Source organism: Myxine glutinosa, chromosome 11, assembly GCF_964187855.1.
Source record: "Myxine glutinosa chromosome 11, kmMyxGlut1.1, whole genome shotgun sequence".
Lineage (NCBI taxonomy): Eukaryota > Metazoa > Chordata > Myxini > Myxiniformes > Myxinidae > Myxine > Myxine glutinosa.
In genome coordinates, this window is record NC_136271.1 from 88443299 (window position 1) to 88459193 (window position 15895).

Here is a 15895-nt window from a genome sequence, read left to right on the forward strand (position 1 = left end):
GCAGCATTCGTCATTTTGTCTGCTCATCAGCGTGACCAAAACGAAATAAAGGGAGCTCAACCATTACACAGCGCTTTTAATGGCGCATGCCATAGGAACTCAACGCAATTTCGACTCGGCCAGAAAACGAGCAAATTTTGCAGGATGTTAACTGGAATTAGCCGTGAAAATATATCCAAAATACACAAAAATACCCACCCACAAAAATAAACAACAAAACCCAAACAAACCCAAGGTCGACCATATTACACAATTAAATTACACATTCAATTACTCATTAAATTACTCATTAAATAACTCATTAAATTACTCATTAAATTACTCATTTCAGCATCGTATTGATTGCTGAACTGTTCATGGGTTTATACACACCTTAAAAGAGGTATGCTTTGTGGTGTTGCCCACCTACCACGTTTAATTAAATTACACCATTTCAGCATCGTATTGATTGCTGAACTGTTCATGGGTTTATACACACCTTAAAAGAGGTATGCTTTGTGGTGTTGCCCACCTACCACGTTTAATTAAATTAATTGATTGCTGAACTGTTCATGGGTTTATACACACCTTAAAAGAGGTATGCTTTGTGGTGTTGCCCACCTACCACGTTTAATTAAATTAATTGATTGCTGAACTGTTCATGGGTTTATACACACCTTAAAAGAGGTATGCTTTGTGGTGTTGCCCACCTACCACGTTTAATTAAATTACATCATTTCAATTAAAACATCGCTTCTACTGCTCCAGCCGCAGCATTTGTCACTTTGTTTGCTCATCCGCATGACCAAACCGAAATAAAAGGAGCTCAACCATTACACAGCGCTTTTAATGGTGCATGCCATAGAAACTCAACGCAATTTCGACTCGGCCAGCAAACGAGCAAATTTTGCAGGATGTTAACTGGAATTAGTCGTGAAAATATATCCAAAATACACAAGAAATACACAAAAATACACTCCCACACAAATAAACAACATTTATTCCGTTCAACAGAACAAACATTTCCTCTATCATGCCGACGCATGTCTTCAAAATTATATGACCAAGAGAAAAAGTAAAATTAATTAAAACTGCGGGCAGTGATGATCCGGGGACCATACCGCTCCATCCTGATTGGACGAGTGCGTGCTAGAGTCGTTAACAACGACAGTCCAGATCCGATTGTTCAAAATTTCAACTCAATCGATCGAAAAATGAACGCAGGGATGCATTTTAAAGGTGCAGTGGCACTAACTGAGTTGCCACGAATATGGCCACGAAATTGCCAATATGGCCATCACAAAATATTTTCCTTAATGAATTGGCTCATAGCATAACCAATCTGCAAGTATTTCATCCGAAGATGTATCTCTCAGGAATTTTAATTAAATAAGTCATTTATAAATCAACGAGTTAATTTATTAAATGATTAATCAATAAATCAATATTTTCCTTGACAGCCACATCACTTGGTCAGTGTCATGTCCAAATATCAGCTTCCTTACTCAAAAGGTGCCTGAGTTAATGTAATGTAATTACTGTAATAAGATTACTGCAATTACTGTAATGATTACTGTAATTACTGTAATTACCGGAACTGTAATTACTGTAATTACCTCAGGTAATTACTGTAATGTAATTACTGTAATGTAATAAGAAATGTAATTAATTAAATAAGTACGGGTTCCAACAACAAGTTCCAACAACAAGTTCCAACAACAAGTTCCAACAGCAAGTTCCGACAACAAGTTCCAACAAGTTCCAACAGCAAGTTCCAACAGCAAGTTCCAACAACAAGTTCCAACAACAAGTTCCAACAAGTTCCAACAAGTGCCAACAGCAAGTTCCAACAACAAGTTCCAACAACAAGTTCCAACAAGTTCCAACAGCAAGTTCCAACAACAAGTTCCAACAAGTTCCAACAGCAAGTTCCAACAGCAAGTTCCAACAACAAGTTCCAACAAGTTCCAACAAGTGCCAACAGCAAGTTCCAACAACAAGTTCCAACAACAAGTTCCAACAAGTTCCAACAGCAAGTTCCAACAACAAGTTCCAACAAGTTCCAACAAGTGCCAACAGCAAGTTCCAACAACAAGTTCCAACAACAAGTTCCAACAAGTTCCAACAGCAAGTTCCAACAACAAGTTCCAACAAGTTCCAACAACAAGTTCCAACAGCAAGTTCCAACAACAAGTTCCAACAACAAGTTCCAACAGCAAGTTCCAACAGCAAGTTCCAACAACAAGTTCCAACAACAAGTTCCAACAAGTTCCAACAAGTGCCAACAGCAAGTTCCAACAACAAGTTCCAACAACAAGTTCCAACAAGTTCCAACAGCAAGTTCCAACAGCAAGTTCCAACAACAAGTTCCAACAAGTTCCAACAAGTGCCAACAGCAAGTTCCAACAACAAGTTCCAACAACAAGTTCCAACAAGTTCCAACAGCAAGTTCCAACAACAAGTTCCAACAAGTTCCAACAGCAAGTTCCAACAGCAAGTTCCAACAACAAGTTCCAACAAGTTCCAACAAGTGCCAACAGCAAGTTCCAACAACAAGTTCCAACAACAAGTTCCAACAAGTTCCAACAGCAAGTTCCAACAACAAGTTCCAACAACAAGTTCCAACAGCAAGTTCCAACAGCAAGTTCCAACAACAAGTTCCAACAACAAGTTCCAACAAGTTCCAACAAGTGCCAACAGCAAGTTCCAACAACAAGTTCCAACAACAAGTTCCAACAAGTTCCAACAGCAAGTTCCAACAGCAAGTTCCAACAACAAGTTCCAACAAGTTCCAACAAGTGCCAACAGCAAGTTCCAACAACAAGTTCCAACAACAAGTTCCAACAAGTTCCAACAGCAAGTTCCAACAACAAGTTCCAACAAGTTCCAACAGCAAGTTCCAACAGCAAGTTCCAACAACAAGTTCCAACAAGTTCCAACAAGTGCCAACAGCAAGTTCCAACAACAAGTTCCAACAACAAGTTCCAACAAGTTCCAACAGCAAGTTCCAACAACAAGTTCCAACAAGTTCCAACAAGTGCCAACAGCAAGTTCCAACAACAAGTTCCAACAACAAGTTCCAACAGCAAGTTCCAACAACAAGTTCCAACAACAAGTTCCAACAGCAAGTTCCAACAGCAAGTTCCAACAACAAGTTCCAACAACAAGTTCCAACAAGTTCCAACAAGTGCCAACAGCAAGTTCCAACAACAAGTTCCAACAACAAGTTCCAACAAGTTCCAACAACAAAACTTTGAAACCACGTGGCAGTAACGACCACAGAACCCCCCCTTCTATTTACATGCAATGGTTTGGTCCATTCGCAAAGCCAAAGCGAACGACCACAGAACCCCCCTTCTATTTACATGCAATGGTTCGGTCCATCCGCAGAGCCAAAGCGAACGGCCCGCGAGCACGGCGACCACACCCTGGGACCCACCCGTCCGATTAATTTCAAACCTTGAAAAGGCACATCCTCGGGTCCCCACCAATATACCTGGCAAGTTTCAAGTATATCGGACCGGTAGTTGTTGAGAAACAGCGGTCGCATACAGACAGACCGACACACACACCGAGATTACTGGAATTATAGATAGATAAAATCCGATCTCATTAAAACCTTCAGACAAACCACTAGCATATATTATTCCTAGGACTAAAATCACCAGGACCATTATCAAACATTTATCAAAATATTAGGACCATCATCAAACCAATGAATGACTCAATCCTTTAATGACTCCATCCAAACCCAGACATTTTGAGTTCCGTAACTTTAATACTTCAAATTTTCCATTCCTTCCCTTCCTTATCCTTCGATGTAGGGATGGGTTCTTTTTAGGATCATGTTGCATCGAGCATTATTTTTCAAACAGTGTGACTATTAAGCCCACGCCAAAACCTCTGACATCCCACCATTAACACCTATTTTAAGCGTGCCGAATCAGTAAGCATCACCCCTTCTATGAGCCTCGACCAGAGGGTGGTTGTCACCCACAAACACTCGTCGCGAGCTGTTCCATTGTCTGTTGATTCCCATTCTGCTGTTTTTGTCTCATAATCAAGATAAATTTGGAACAGCCCTTAAACTAACACCAAGCAGATCAATTTTTATATTTAAATATAAAATCATTTTCTCATTAATTCATAATCATAAAATCATTTAATCCGTGTCACCCATGCTATTTATCTAGCAAATTTCGTCAAAAAAAATCGAACGAGTTTTAGTTATGGCGGGAAAACTGAAAAAAAATTCTCTATTTAAAACGGGTGTACACGATTGTACACGTGTACGGACCTTACCGAACCTTACCGACCCGGCAAACAAATCGCCTCATGGTGCACTTCATGAGCCGACTTGCCCGCAGACCAGAGTAAGGCTCTTAACACCCAGCGTATACCGTACGCATATGCAAGCACACGAATAATAGAATCATTTAAACCGTTCCATCCGTGACTTTTACCTTGGACGGTCGTGACAAAAATACTTTTACACTCCTTGGATTACCTACGGAATGCAAGTCCCACACACCAAATCCTCCATCTTCAGAATTCATATTTCATAATGGACAGATCCCCAAGACGTCATGCTTACATGCTCACCTTGGCGACGTCCACTCGAAATTTCAGCGGTGCCTCCATATTGTTGTAGAATTTGTGTATGACTCACAGGACTCCAAAGACCGGACACAGGTTACAAAAGGTCTAGTTTATTAAACTGTATTCACTTCATCCAATTACCAAAATGATACCGCATAATATAATGGATCAGGTTAACTCTTTTCGCTGGTCCTTCTCTCCATCCGACACTCCCGTTCGGTCAGCGCTTCACGTAGCAAGTACTCGTTCATTCCATCGTTCCGTCGGGCAGGGCTTCTGAGGACAAGTCTACTTTACTCAGAAGCCCTGCCCGACGGAACGATGGAATGAACGAGTACTTGCTACGTGAAGCGCTGACCGAACGGGAGTGTCGGATGGAGAGAAGGACCAGCGAAAAGAGTTAACCTGATCCATTATATTATGCGGTATCATTTTGGTAATTGGATGAAGTGAATACAGTTTAATAAACTAGACCTTTTGTAACCTGTGTCCGGTCTTTGGAGTCCTGTGAGTCATACACAAATTCTACAACAATATGGAGGCACCGCTGAAATTTCGAGTGGACGTCGCCAAGGTGAGCATGTAAGCATGACGTCTTGGGGATCTGTCCATTATGAAATATGAATTCTGAAGATGGAGGATTTGGTGTGTGGGACTTGCATTCCGTAGGTAATCCAAGGAGTGTAAAAGTATTTTTGTGTATTTCTTGTGTATTTTGGATATATTTTCACGACTAATTCCAGTTAACATCCTGCAAAATTTGCTCGTTTGCTGGCCGAGTCGAAATTGCGTTGAGTTTCTATGGCATGCGCCATTAAAAGCGCTGTGTAATGGTTGAGCTCCCTTTATTTCGTTTTGGTCATGCGGATGAGCAAACAAAGTGACAAATGCTGCGGCTGGAGCAGTAGAAGCGATGTTTTAATTGAAATGATGTAATTTAATTAAACGTGGTAGGTGGGCAACACCACAAAGCATACCTCTTTTAAGGTGTGTATAAACCCATGAACAGTTCAGCAATCAATTAATTTAATTAAACGTGGTAGGTGGGCAACACCACAAAGCATACCTCTTTTAAGGTGTGTATAAACCCATGAACAGTTCAGCAATCAATTAATTTAATTAAACGTGGTAGGTGGGCAACACCACAAAGCATACCTCTTTTAAGGTGTGTATAAACCCATGAACAGTTCAGCAATCAATACGATGCTGAAATGGTGTAATTTAATTAAACGTGGTAGGTGGGCAACACCACAAAGCATACCTCTTTTAAGGTGTGTATAAACCCATGAACAGTTCAGCAATCAATACGATGCTGAAATGAGTAATTTAATGAGTAATTTAATGAGTAATTGAATGTGTAATTTAATTGTGTAATATGGTCGACCTTGGGTTTGTTTGGGTTTTGTTGTTTATTTTGTGGATGTGTATTTTTTGTGTATTTTGGATATATTTTCACGACTAATTCCAGTTAACATCCTGCAAAATTTGCTCGTTTTCTGGCCGAGTCGAAATTGCGTTGAGTTTCTATGGCATGCGCCATTAAAAGCGCTGTGTAATGGTTGAGCTCCTTTTATTTCGTTTTGGTCATGCGGATGAGCAGACAAAATGACGAATGCTGCGGCTGGAGCAGTGGAAGCGATTTTTGAATTGTTCAATGATTATTCGATACTGTTATGACTTATTGTCAATAGGTATACTAAGTGGCCATGAGGTAGCCTGTTGCTATGTACAGTTTTATTCTATTGTTGATTATACCACATAACTGTGGTGATAAAGGAAATGTTCGTTTTAAATAGATGATTATGATATGACCATGACTATAAAATCATGATGATTATTATGAATGATATCATAGGGTTCAAATGCAGAATGATTGCATGAACTTGGGAAAGAACTTTCAAGCCCTATGGGATAAATTGGGTGTTACAAGCGATGGAGCTTCAAAATTTAGCATGATTGAAGGAATTTACAGTCTTATTTCAGGAGTTTTACGAAATTTAAATGGCCAAGAGATTTTGGGTACTATTAAAAGGAAAATGATGAGATATTTTTCCCAAAGAACTTTAATATCTGCCATCCATTTTGGCTGTCTCACGAATGAAGGATGAGTTGCCTTTAGTGGTTGCAAAGAAAATTTGTGGAGACCAGGCAAAATGGGAAAATATGTCAGATATGACCCTAGGACAGGACGGTGATTCATCAATTGACATGAGGTACGAATCTGAGGTGACGACCGATGAAATTCGATCTCAGTCAATGGATGGACCTGTCCTGACATCATTGGGGAAAGGGCTTATGCAAGGAGACATCCAAAATGATTAATTTGATTTATTGATGAATATTGATGAATTAATTGAAATTGAATAATTGATTGAATTGTTAATTGATTGAATCTAATTGATTGAATTTAATTGCATAAATTGAACTGAATAAATTGAATTGAATATATTGATTGTTTGATTGATGAAAATGCGGTCTCAAGAAAGAAGCTTTGATATATTTGCGAGATATTATCAATGTGGAGACAACCTGGGAAAATTGAGCAAGGTGGTGAGTTTATATACAGATATATATGTGCGGTTACCATTGTGTGATTTCCCCGTCAAACAGAGCGGACACCTGAGGATTCACCCATTTCATACTGACCCTCCGGCTCATCTGCAAATACTGATCTGTGAGATTGGATTGTGCAAAAGCCACAGCTGAGGGAGATTCTCTGGAAATCACCGTGTGAACAGGTGGAGAGATCCTTCCTGGAGGTACGAGTGAAGCTTTAGAGGAACCTGGAACAAGCTACAACACATCCAACGCTACTTTGATAAAAGGCAGAATGGGAAATGGAGCCTGCAAGAATACACAAGGACAACCAGAAATTCCACAAAAAGGTACTTGTACACATCATATGTACGACCGTTATGGTGCCGAAGCTATAAGACAGGTCGAGAATTGGTATTTGTGGACAAAGGGACATGATGAGGAGTTTCCAAGAGATGGTACATTCGAGCGAAGTCGATTGGAAAGATTGGAACAAAGATTGAAAGCCAGGAAGAGACAGAATCTAACGGTAGACTGGCTTGCATTCCATCTTTGGGATGGTGAATCCAGACAACGGGAACAGCAAGAACGGATAACGGATCTAGAACTTAAAATAAAAAGGATACAGGATACAGTGGAGGAGACAAATGCACAACTGCCCTCGAAATTAGGAACGAAAGTGACAGTTGTCCCATCAGATTTCCAGTTGTCTCCCCAAAAAGGACGGTACAGAGAATTTTTTCGTGTTTCAGGAGATAACGAGAGATTGCAGTGGCAACTCAGGGATGTAGAGATGCAGCCCAGCAATACAAGTGCACAGGTGCACAGATCAGACAACGACAGAAACCGGTGTTTCAAATGTGGACGGATGGGACATTGGAAAAGAGGATGTCCGTATACCAAAAGGAAGACAAGTTAATAGGGTAAACCAAGATCAAGGGTACCAGTGCTGACCGATACCTCAGACAATGATTAGGCCTTCATTGCTGCAAATCCCAAATGATGATTGGCCTCAACAGATTCGATTACTGGACAAACATGAATAACTGTCGATGATTCTTGTGTCTGAAAAGTTTTCAGAGCAAGAATGATTCATTTTTTCTTTTTGCTTGTTAACAAATTAATAATTAATTGATCAAATGCCAAAATTGGATCTTCTATTTTGGGCACAGCAATTTTAAATTTACAAAGTTTGGAACAATTGCGTTGCAATTTTTGGCAAACCAAGTAACAAGAGTCACATGATGATCAGGTGGGAATTTCGGACTATTGTTCCGCACGATTGATAGGTCAATGGTCGACTGACATGCAAATGGGTGTGTAGTCAAAATTTGGATAGATTATTGTGAAGGCAGAAAGGGTAATTTCAATGTGACATCATAAGGGTTTTCTAAGAATGGACTTTTGGTTTATTTGTCTATAAGCATTTTGAATTTGATTGACAAATTTTATGAAATTGAAATAAAAGTGACACCCATCTGATCTGTAAATAATGGTTCCAACGCAAACAAATATGCATAATGCATGTGTGTGTGTGTGTGTGTTTTTGTGTATCAATCTTACAAGATTGTTGACACCGACAGTGTGCCTGTCTGGAAATGGATAGTTATATGTGGATGGGATTGGGATATGTGGATGGGATTGAATATCCAGAGAATCCGTAAAATAAAATAGAAATATAATTTGATTATGAACATTATCTCTTTTGTCAAGGGAAATGGAATATAAAAATTTGATGTGCTGGGTTATGAGCAGCCATTAATTAATAGTAAAATTGTGAGTAATTTTGGGATTCCATTTTTGATAGAATGTATATGAGAATAACATCTATTTATGGATATGAGCTTCATAAAAGGAAATGAGGAAGTACAAAATCATCCAAATTTGGGAGAGGTCTTACACTGACTTCCCAGAATACTCTGCTCATGGATTTTATATATATAAACTTGAATTTTATCAGCATATAAATTGTGCTGTATGTATGGATGTGTTTTAGGCATAGATGATATGGGAAAAGAGTAAAGAAAATTTTGCTGGTTTGAACTATTGTGGGTTTTCAGTTCTGGAGTTTAAACAAAGTCACTGGTTAACAGATGAGAAAGGATAGTAAATAAATTATTCTCTGCTGGGCAAATTAAGTACGATATTACTAAGACTTATGAGAGCTATTGTTCCGCCTTACAGCAGTGGAAAATTATTGGAAAAAATTAGATCCAACATAATGAATCTATAAAAGAATGTGATAAGGATAATATCCTCAATTTGTACTAATTATTTGATTGTGGGTAAAGGAATTAAGTCATCGTAGTGGATTGTTAACAGCAGCCTGAAAATGTCCTGAGAGTGTGCATCCATGTAATCAGAAATCCCAGATTTGTTTTTACAAACAACATTTTGGTAGAGGTCTTGTGTGGAACACTTCCTTGGTAGATAAAAAACGGTACTGCATGCTGGCAGCCACTTTTGCGGCCAGTTAGGCCAAACAAATTGAGAGGAAATTGTAGTTAAATACGTAAGTTACACATGGCTATTTGTAAAAAAGGAAATTTGTTGAGATGGGAAACATGTTTCGAAGGTTTATTAAGGTGTTATAATATGACATGTGGCAAGGCAAACTATTGGATGGGAAAATTAGATCTGGCTATAGAATAAATTTATTGACCCCTTGAAGTTAATCCTTCGAATCATTGTTTCACTGGCATTTTTGTTCAAATTGGAAATAGTTTGGTAGAGCTTTGGTTAAAACCTTTGGTTGCGGTATCTTGGAACGAATTGATAAACCATAGGAGATTGATAAAAATAGAAACAAATACGGACCCAAAATAGAAAGTTGGATTCATGCCTCTCATTGCAAGCAAACACATGGGGCTAAGGTGGACGATCCCACAGAAAATGAGGCTGCACCTAGCAGCCCAGCAGAACATTCAGTGGTAGAAAAATGATAGTCGTGATTTACAGTCATTTGAATTACATTTTAACACCCCTTGCATTGATAAACATTACATTTTCAACATGTGATATTCCTACTTGGAATAGTGACATTTATTTGCCTACATGACATACAATTATCTACTGATATTAATACAGCATGAGTGAAAAAAAAAATGTATCACAACTACACTCATGATCAGGGGATTGAGTTCAACCCCGGGAGATAGGGGGATCAGGGTAAGACAAACAATCTGATTATGTTACATATTAAGGGATTTTCTTTATTTACCTTTTAGGAAGCTTGTTAGTTTGGTATATAATGTTAAATGTCATCGACATATAACTATGTCATAGATATGAATATATACAAGGAGTAGCAGACTTGTTTGTTGGTTTAGTAGTTATATTGGCAATTGTTTTAGTGGTGGCTTGCTTGAAAGCCTTAGTGACGGTGTGTTTGAATAAGGTAACCAACAACACGATGATAACACATGAAGTGACAAATGAGGAAAGAAATGTGGAACCAGAAAAGGAAGACTTTTATGGCGACATAAAACAGTAGAATTAAGATAATGGCATAACGACAATGTTATGAGTTGTGTCAATTACAATATCAATGAACTCATATCACCACGAGTAACACACTGTTAAAAAAAAAAAAAAAAAAAAAAGAGGGAAAAGAAAAAGTGGAGAGGAATTATGGTAATAATACATTATGCTTAATTTGTTGGTTTGGGAAAATTGTTGTTGGGAATTAGGTATTCCCGTTTGTGATTGTAATCATATACAATGCTATTCTTAGTTTAGTAATAAAATACATACCTGATTGAATATTATTTGTGTGACGCATATAAATGAATATAACTTTTTGTGTTAAGGAAAAACAACAAATTGTTGAATGTGAAACTGTCGGAAGATATACATGATTATGCTGATTTCATGGTAAGATGTACCCTATCTGATTCAGTGTGTGCGGAAAGCAGATTCAGATATGACTGAGCATAAGGATAAGACGAGATCACATTTTGGAGGGATTGCTAACGGAATTGGGAAGAAGAAAGAAAGAAAATTTGTGGCTAAAAAATGAAGTTAATCGTGGCATACACCCTCTTTCTCAAAGAATGATGAAGACATTCTCCCGTGTAACTTGGAGATGAATGCTTACCTTCACCAAGGAAATTTATGTGACCATTTGCCTGGATCACACTGCAACATATGAAAGAAAGGCGATCACTTACTCTTGTTCGAAGACTTCGAACATTCACCACATCAGAAGTTGCAGGACAACGACATTTTACCTGCAACCTCTGTGAAATGCGGGGACATATGTTATTACTTCACCAACGTCCGGGGAACCAGCATGGAGCTGCAAAAAACGGCTGTGCCCTTGTCACAACAGCTGTGCACGATTCTGCTGGTTGCTCCTGGTAAGGACCATGAATGACCTGAACACCATGGTCCCAACATCAGTGTGGATGCATCCGGCATCCCTGTTCCACATCTTGCTGGCCAATCAACGTCACACCAATACTTGCTGCCCACTCACAATGAGGGAAGAGGCAAGTCGACTACAACTGGGTGAAGGCCTTGTTCAAGGAATCATTATGGTTCACAGCAAAAAAAGTGGCAAGAATGCTACATGGAGAGAAGGGTCAGTCTATGACTCCGCAGTGTTACCACAACAGCGAAATCCTACACGAAGTAGTGCAGGAGCTATGAAGACATTAGGAGAAAATGTTTCATACCTGGATTCAAACACAAGTGATCAGCCCTTCCTTTCAAACAAAGTTAACATTTGTGTGGAGGCAAACGTTTTTTGCCAGATGGTGCAGATGCTTTACAAAACTTGAAAATGAAGTGAAATTGTTGTATCTTGGTGATGGTGAAGTGTTGTTTTGAAAATATATTTGTGATGCAAATGCAATAGATTGAACAATATGGAAGGAGTCAATGACCAACGAAATGTTTTGTGATTCTTGCAGGATGACGGTGTATGCCTAAGGGAATTTGATTACCAAAGTGATTGATTATTTACTTATACTTGTAATGATGTTTACTAGTAGTGATTGATTGTTTACTTATATTGATGTTTAGATTAATGGTTAATATAAACAAAAACAAAAAGATGAGGGAATTGTGGAAGTGTAACTCAGTGTAACGTATTGATTGGCCCTGGTAACTCATTGATTAAATCTGGTAACGAAGCAGAATGTGCATGAACATGATAATCCTTTGGAAACACCTGGTCAAGGCCCCAGGCTAGAGCACCCCCCCTGCTGTGTAAATGGAAATCACAGCAGGAGGGGAGCGAGCTGATGCCAGGACTCGGTGCGATGCATGACCTCGGGACATTAGCGGAGAGGAGATTAAGTCCAGTTTGGCGATATAACGAGAGCAAACGTTGAGTAAAGTAGACTTGTCCTCAGAAGCCCTGCCCGACGGAACGATGGAATGAACGAGTACTTGCTACGTGAAGCGCTGACCGAACGGGAGTGTCGGATGGAGAGAAGGACCAGCGAAAAGAGTTAACCTGATCCATTATATTATGCGGTATCATTTTGGTAATTGGATGAAGTGAATACAGTTTAATAAACTAGACCTTTTGTAACCTGTGTCCGGTCTTTGGAGTCCTGTGAGTCATACACAAATTCTACAACACCCCCCTGACGGCCACAATTTAGAAATGGACGCGGTTGGCGCCTTTCTTTATTTCTAAGGAAGCCAGAAGGCCAAGTGCTCCATGAAGGCAAGACCAGCGGCAGAACATCGGCCGGCTGCGACACCACCGGTGACCATGGATACTTAATTGTGCATTTTGTTGAACACTTTATTGGTGCACCGGATGGTGCTGACTGTGTGTATGGGGTGGTGCTTTTGGTGCTTGGATGGGGTGCTCTGCACATTATTAAAGGCCGTAGGGCCACAGAGCACTCGTGGGTTGGTGTATCGATGCTGGCATGCGTGCTCTCTCTATGCATAACATCTGCATGTGTTCCTCAAAGAACAGGTCCTGGATCGTAGTGTAAATATCAGTCTTGTGTAAATAATGCTCCCTACCGGCTGTATGTTTAGTTTGAGGATGCTTTCCGCGATTCGGTTATCCTGTGGGTGTGTTTCTGTGAGGAGAAGGGTGCAACGTCGCAGGGGGACATATTTACTCATTTGTGAAGATCTGTAAAACTGTCGCACTCAGGGTTGAGTTAATAGTAGAGGGAACTACATCTGAGTGCCACACTAACGTAGGTAAAAATTTATCGGGTCGGGCCGCCCCGAGGTAGAGAAGGGTGCAGTGTTGCGGATATGGGATTTGGATCCATCCATATCCGCTTGTAAATATTCCCCTATTTCCTCAATACTTCCCAACTATCCCCAATCCCCCATTCCCTAGTCCCATTTTCTGTAAACAACACTCTGTAGACCCGACCTTCCCCTATTTCCCCCATTAAATGTCGCATCCAGGTCCACCGCATCTCACGTAGACAACTATAGGACATCTTGCTAGTTATTCTTGGTCTATGTCAGTTAAGGACTCGTTTCCATTAATTCTGACTCTTCGTTGCACCAGAATGTGATTGTATGGCACCGTTAGGAAGTTTAGGACCTCCCAATACCTCCCCGCAGCTCTTCCTCATGGTACAACAACAACAACAACAACAGCGGCGGCGGCGCGGGGAGTGTGCATCCTCACTCCGGCTTGGTTGGTAGGGGGTGTTGAAAGGGCACCAAGCCTTTCCAACGAGCCGCCATCGAGCATGTGCTCGACGGGGTTACCACGTAGGGGCTCGCTGTCAGCTCCTCGTCAAGGGCGGAGCCCGGTAACCCCCCGCACCCAATAGAAGCGGCGGACCGATCCCATCTGGGGCGGAGCTAACGAGCCGAGGGCGTGTCACTCCCCGCTGAGCATGCGCAGGAAGAGGGAGGTGACGTCAGATGCGCCCTCAGCTTGGAAAGAGAAGGACGCCACCTCCGAGCGCTGCAATACCTCCCCGCATCTCTGGACTGGACCGTGCTTGATTCTGCCCCTGAGCCAAGGTGCACCTTGTGCTATCAACTGCCTGTCCTTCCCTGCCATCAATCCCTGTGTAAGTCAGTCTTGTCCCGTTTGTCTGTGGTCTGTCGGGCATAAGATAAGACTGTAACTAAGTGCCTATCTCTTCTGTGCTTTACCTCATACCTTGTAATCTACCCCTTTTCTCCCCCACGAATTATATCCTCCTCCGGAGGTCTTGAGAACTGTACCCCTTGCGTCGTTTCATTTATCCCAGTCGTTGTGTCCTTTCCTTCATTGATTTAGCGTAGCGCGATTTGGCCAACGTTCGAGTGGAATCGGGTGAGTTGGGGATAATCGGGTAAACTGTGCGAACACGGCGGCCATTCCGCTCGGCCCATCATAACATCTTAAGCCGTGTCCGTAACAATATGTAGTATATCTTTCCACTCCCTCTCCTCTCACCTCCCCCCCCCCCACCCCTCCCACTTTCACTCCCCTCTCCCTCTCCTGCTCCCCCCTCCCCCGGGAATGCCGGGTGCTCCTGCTAGTGTATATACAGTGCATTCAGAAAGTATTCAGACCCCTTCACTTTTTTCACATTTTGTTATGTTGCAGCCTCATGCTGAAATCGTTTAAATTCTTTTTTCCCCTCATCAATCTACACTCAATACCCCAGAATGACAAAGAGAAAACAGGATTTTAGAAAGTTTTGCAAATTTATTAAAAAATAAAAAACTGAAATATCACATTTACAGACGTGACAGAATATCACATTTCACAAATAGAGTGGCCAGACGGAAGCCTCTCCTCATTGAAAGACACATGAAAGCCCGCTTGGAGTTTGCAAAAAAGCACCCGAAGGACTCAGGCTGTGAGAAACAAGATTCTGTGGTCTGATGAAACCAAGATTGAACTGTTTTGGCTTCCGTCTGGCCACTCTGCCATAAAGCCCAGATCGGTGGAGTGTTGCAGTGATGGTTGTCCTTCTCGATTTTTCTCCCATCTCCACACAGGATCTCTGGAGCTCAGCCAGAGTGACCATCGGGTTCTTGGTCACCTCTCTTACCAAGACCCTTCTCCCCCGATTGCTCAGTTTGGCCGGGCGGCCAGCTCTAGGAAGAGTCCTGGTTGTTCCGAACTTCTTCCATTTAAGAATTATGGAGGCCACTGTGCTCTTGGGAACTTTCAATGCAGCAGAATTTTTTTTTAGGCTTCCCCAAGCCTGTGCATCGACACAATCCTGTCTCTGAGCTCTGCAGGCAGTTCCTTGGACCTCATGGCTTGGTTTTTGCTCTGATATGCAATGTCAGCTGTGAGACTTTATATAGACAGGTGTGTGCCTTTCCAAATCATGTCCAATCAATTGAATTTACCACAGGTGGACTCCAATCAAGGTGTAGAAACATCTCAAAGATGATCAAGAGAAATGGGAGGCACCTGAGCTAAATTTCAAGTGTCCCAGCAAAGGGTATGAATACTTATGTCAATGTGATATTTCAGTTTTTTATTTTTAATAAATTTGCAAAACTTTCTAAAATCCTGTTTTCTGTTTGTCATTATGGGGTATTGAAAAATGTGAAAAAAGTGAAGGGGTCTGAATACTTTCTGAATGCACTGTATATATATAGACAAGTATCATTCAGAACTACCAACACTCAGGCATTTTTTTTTCTTGACAACACCCAAAATATGCTTGGTGCAGCTGCAAACACGACGAGCAAATAAATAAGAATAAAAATAAACAAATAAAAATAAACAAACAAATAAGTAAAACTAAAGAGTTCACGGAACACTTTTACCCCACGCAGTCTTGAGAAAAAGGATGTAGAAAGGGTCTTTAAACTCTTGCTTTGCAATTCC

The 15895-nt window shown here is 40.7% G+C and overlaps 1 protein-coding gene across 1 annotated transcript in view; it reads right to left on the reverse strand.

Annotated features, from left to right (window-relative positions):
* ADCY3 (adenylate cyclase 3) overlaps positions 1 to 15895 on the reverse strand; it is a gene marked incomplete in the record, with an annotated part of 286396 nt that overhangs the window by 89788 nt on the left and 180713 nt on the right.